Raw genomic sequence first — 6,000 nt, forward strand, 5'->3', positions numbered from 1 at the left:
CAACAAGTGTAAGACATATACTTAGTATGAACTCAAACAAGACAACCCTCTAGACTCCAACCTCTTGGTAGGACGACGATCATAATACGGTCCTAGTCTAAACCTGGCCAGACTCTCGGGATGGACGACACCCGATTCGACACACGATACCAAATCGTATCCAAGACTTGAAACATGGTACACCTAACCGTGCCCGAAAGTCGAGTAACCTCAAATCGGAACCTTGTCACCTAACCGTGACCCCCGGTCCGAAGAGGCGGAAGGAAAAATAGCCCAACTCGGAAACAATGGCACCTAACCGTGACCCAATGTCCGAGGGCAAATAAATAAGGAATGTCAAGTAGTCACACAATGTAAAATGTCACACTTGAGTCACAATAGGAGTAACCATAATGGCATGATCATCACGTAATCATGTCCTAAATTGATCACTTATTAATCACGGAAAAGATACATGCGTGAATCATTGGTTAATATAAGTTATAGGCGAAGAAGAACAATCGAGGGGTCTCAAATGGTTTTGGGCCGGCGGCCGGTCCACCTACTGGGACTCCAGCACATATTGATTTTCAATAAAACTCACGGGGGTTCCCACTGGTCCAGAGCTTCGGGCGGTCAACCAACCGAGACCCATGGTTCATTTTTGAAAAATTGTAAAAGGCCAAATGTTACAAATGGGTTCCCACCGTCCAGAGTCCGAGCCGGCCCAACCGGCCGAGACCCACAACGCACTTTGAAAAGTGAAATAAAATACGGGGTTCCCAGCCGGTCCAGAGTCGTGGCGGTCGGCCAACCGGGCCGAGACCCATTGTACGCGTGAATCGCCAAAATCGTCTCTCAAATCATTTTCAAACAACCACAAATCGTTCCACAACAATTATTTACCTATCCTAACATGATTCTAACCAAGAAAAACAACATAATTGAGATAGAAATTCAACCAATACGTCTGAAAGACAATAAAGGGTGAAACTTTTCCTTAAACATGTGAGAAATGTTATTCAAGTATGCTAATCAACATCCATTCACCACCAATCATGCAAGACAACAAATTTAACAATCATATGAGTCTAATACTTAAACAAATCACACAATTTTAACATAAAAGTCGAGTAACCCATCACCGTTACCTTTTTGCACTTAAATCCACAAAAGACTCGTCTACCTTTCAAGAATCCGCTTCCGGGTCAACTAACCTTTCTCCTAAACATAAGAAAACACAAAATAAGACTAAAAATCGAAACTAGAAAAAGGGTACCATGTAGAGGATGGCTCGACAGCCCCATTAATGGAGGAAAGGTAGTTCTTTTCTTACCTAGAAAGAAGGAGGGCGATGAGAGGAAGAGATAGACGCGAAAATCACTTGAATCGGATAAGAATTGAGCAAGCTATGGTGTTTTGAAGATTTGTAAGATAGATGTATAAAAATGGTGAGGGTTGTTAAAGATGAATTTCAGAAAAATGAAGAGGGAGATGAAGTTGTGAGGTGTTAGGTGAGGGTTTTATGAAAAGAAAAGAGAAGGAGAAAAGGCCCATAGGTTATAAAAAGCCCAACAACTCAAATTGAGTCGGTATACACTAGAAGTTTCGTCTCAAGCCCACTACAACTCAAGACGGGAAATATTATTATTATTATTATTATCCGACCAAAATATTTATTTCACATAACTTAAGCTTTAAAATATAATATTTATAAAAATCATGTTTAATAGTGAAATCAATTAAATTAAATAATTTAAAACATAAATAAGACAATAGAACGGTTAATTAAATTATATTTGCCAAAATGGAAAATTCGCGGGTGTTACAATCACCCCATCTTTTAAAAAGTTTCGTCCTCGAAACTTGAAAATGGAAATGAAAGGTTGGAAAAAGTAAAACTGAACTTTTAAAATCGGTAACCAAAACATTAAAAGGTTACTTATCGTAAAAATCAAAATCCCTTCAGAAGTTTCAAATAAAATTTTCCGACAGAACCAGATTCTCATCAAAGGAACGGAAGTGCTCTCGTTGCGCATTCAAGAACATCACATTCCAAATCGAAGATATGGTCAAAAGCAAATCATTTGTATAAGTCGAAAATCAAAATACTTTCAAAAACATTAATAAAGAATTTTCAAAAGTATAAGTCTCATTCATGGAACGAAATTGCTCTTGTCGTGCACACAAGAACGCTAACTTTCCAAGTCAAAGACAAATTTAAAACAAAAATCATTCGCCGACAAGCGCAGAACAAGTTATTAAACGTTTCAAATAACGAGTTCTAACATCCGATCAACGTCAAAATCAAAAGAAAAGGCAATTCACTCAAATTTTCTTTTGCAAAGGTCAAAATAGAAATAAAGGTTTCATTTCTAAATTCAAAAGGAGGTCAAATTCCTGAAAATATAATATTAAACTTTTGACGACGAAATCATAAGTAGATCGAAGTTAGTTAGAAATTGAGCAAAGTTAAAAGTAACTCGGGTTTAGCAATTAAAAATCAACAAAAGGAAGTTATACTCGTAGAACAAAAGGAGAACTAAATCGAATTCTCATTTTCAAACCGTTAAAATAGGTAGGGTTTGTAAGAATAACATAAACTTTTAACAACGAACCAAAAATGGTAGTTTGAAATGTTTAGGAATTTTATGAATTGAAAAGTAACTTAGATATCAAGAAAACAAGGTACGTTAAGTGGGTTTAAACTTAACCAACAAAAGAGATATGATGAACTTCCTAGGAGAAGATTCGAATCGAACCTACAAGGATATCAAAGATTGAATTTCACAAGTTACGAGTATCACATATAAAGGAGGAGCATGATGAAGCGAAGAAGAGAGGTGTGAACGGAAACACTTATGGCCAAAGAGGACGGGAAATTAGGCAACAAGGAAACGCCAGATACTTAAATCTCGAACAACGAATTCATCCTGAACGGTTCCGTAAACTCTCTAACCACAAAGCTCATAACCACATAACTCCCAAAATTTCCTCAAAATACTCACACTTTACTCCTATGCTACCTCGTGGGTCAAGTCACTCCGCCACAATTGTGATTCCATAACTCTCAAATATAAATCATCTATAAACGATTTCCACGAAAGATCAAAACTACTAAAAGAGTTACACACATAACAAACTATCGACTACTAGGAGTTCTCACTATGGTAAAATCCTTAATCAAAGATCAAAATCTCAAGGTCTTTATACTTTCTAACACTCCGAACCAAAATCTCATTCACACCCAAATTCACAAGTATAAATGATCACATTCCCCAAAACATAAAGACCACCAACCAAAAGTAAATAGATTGTCATACAATTTTTCCTACTCAACTTAACTCAAGTTCCACAAACCCAATTTTTGACGAAGTCAAGGTTCACAAAGAATCCTCAAAGAGCATCTCACTCACTCTACAACGTAGCCAACAATGCCATCACTCCACTGAAGAAACAAAGAGTAATAAATAGGTCAAGAAATGATAGGAAATTTTCAAAGGGATACATGAACATGACAAGGTGTGAGATTGAAGGAGTCAATAATAAAGGTAACTAGTTAACACTAGTAAGAGACATCAGAATTAGAGAGGTATTCAAGGCAAGTAAATGACAAGTAACTCTTATACTTAAGAAATAAATCTAATCAAGGTATGAACGAAGGGAAGGAAGATGATTAAAGACACGAAGGGGGATTTCAAGGCTTAACCCATACGCTTCCTAAGACTTGAGGTTCTCTCTAACAAGGCCACACCTATTAGGATATCGTACCATCATAACAAAACGACCAAATTCCAAAACAAGGGTCAAGGCAATTCATCTCATTCCTTATATGCAAGTCTCTCTTAAAGGATTACACCTCTATGACTGATCAAGGTAAAAATAAACGCTCGCTTAAGGGCTGATAAATTGGTTAGGTTCATTGTTCACCTATCCTATCACATATTAGGATATCCCTAAAGTAAGTCCACCACTCAAGTATAACAACATTTCTTTATCTCAAGTACTCGACACAACCTCAAGGTTTAAAAACCAAAGAATGAATTAACGAAGACTTCTCAACAAAATTCTTAAGGAACAACTAACATCAAATCACATCACCAATCTATACGGGATCATTAATATCTAAAAATGGGTTTTCTTCCAAATTCATATCCTAAACTTATCTCATGTTTACTCCTAAGGTAACGACGCTCAACCTACTAAGCTTTCAAATCCCAAACATAAACAACAAGGCCAAATACTATAACTTTAATCGCATAGGCAACTCATTCCTAACACAAAGAATCCACCCATCAATTATACTCACTTTGTCAAGGAACTAGGTATAAGAATCACTAAGTATGTCTCATCACATCACCTAAATCTTTCTAACATCACGACATCTCAAAACTAGGGTTATTGGTCAAATACAAACAAACTCCATAAAAACCAAATTATTCAACTAAGGCTAATATCCTACAAAAGAAAGAGAACTATCAAAAGGTGTTAAGGGAGGATAAGCAAGGAACAAAGCACAAGTTAGGAGGGTACAAGAGCAGCTTCCAAGGAAAAAGAAAAGAAAGATTAGAAGAGCAAATAAGCATCAAGAAGTAAAAGAGTGAGGCAAGGTACACAAAGAACGAGGAACATCTTCGAGGAAGTAGAAACATTCTTCAAAGTTGAACAAATCTTCAATTTCCGGCAATAGGCACCAAGTCTTGATCTTCACGTAGGTAAGCTCACGGTCATTGATCCAAGGGCACAAAAATTATTAAAGGACCATCAACAAACGTGTTAGAACCTAACAAAGAGCAACTGATACGTGCCTAATGTATAGTCTTTTTGGCCTATTTCAGCACGTATTTCTATGCATTTCTCTACTATTTTTATAGTATTTTGCCCCGAATTGGCTACTTTGGTGTATTTTGTCCTTTTTATAGGAATGATCGCGAAAGTAGTGGAACCATGCTCCTTTTCGTCCTTTTTGCATGCATTTAGAGGAGACGGGATTGTCCCAGAGCGAGATGTTGCACTAGGAAGTGTCGTTGCACGCATTACGAGGCACTTGGGTGAAGACGTGAGCTGAATTGAAGATCCAAGTGGTCTATCGAGCAGTTTATAGGACGATCGAGTGGTCCCTAAGCTCCCCAAGGCTCGATCGAGCTATTCCTTACTCGATCGAGTAAGATGCACATGATCCAGGCCTCGATCGAGTGACCTGTTGGTCGATCGAGTGACCTGTTGGTCGATCGAGTAGTTTTGCCTACTCGATCGAGAGGTTTTCGACATATTGGGCTTTAATCAGTCCGTGTTTTATATTTCCGCATAAACACTTAGGGGTTTTTGCTATTTAACCTATGTTTTACTAGGTTATTAGGGATTCATTCGGACTATTCCCTTTACTATCTCTTTTACTATCTTTCACATTAGAGCGACTGCTACTTTCCTACGTTACTTTTCTTTCTACTGTTGCTTGCATTTTGAGGTTATTTCACTCGGACTCGGTTGTTCTTTACGCCGGAATCGCTTAGATTGTAATCTCCCTTCTTCTCTTAATAATAATTAACCTTTGGTTGCATTGTTTTCTTGTTATTGTTATCATTCTTTCTGCCCTAATTTATATTATTGCATTTTATTGTTATTTCGTCATGTCTTCTGCTGGAATCTTGTTTGCTGCTAGTTCCATTAATAATATGAGTAGCTAAACCCTTTCATGTTGGGATTAGGGGATCTGCGGTAGAATAATGACGACGTAGTGAATGAATTAGACGAATTGACATAAGAGACTCTGTCACTATAGCAATATAACTGTAATTCTCGACCTAGTTGAGTGCACGCTTCTATCTCACCCATTAATCTGTCTACAATTAATCCTGGATCGAAAGATTGGACTAAATAGGCCTGCTATAAACAGTAGACTACCCTAATGAGGACGAAAGTTAAGTTAGTGGTATTTTAGGGTGGGAAGTGGACCGAAAGGACCTTCTAATATCCGTCTCGCATTAGTTCGTCCGAGTCATTTCTTTGCTAAGTTGTTGT

Source organism: Silene latifolia, chromosome Y, assembly GCF_048544455.1.
Source record: "Silene latifolia isolate original U9 population chromosome Y, ASM4854445v1, whole genome shotgun sequence".
NCBI lineage: Eukaryota > Viridiplantae > Streptophyta > Magnoliopsida > Caryophyllales > Caryophyllaceae > Silene > Silene latifolia.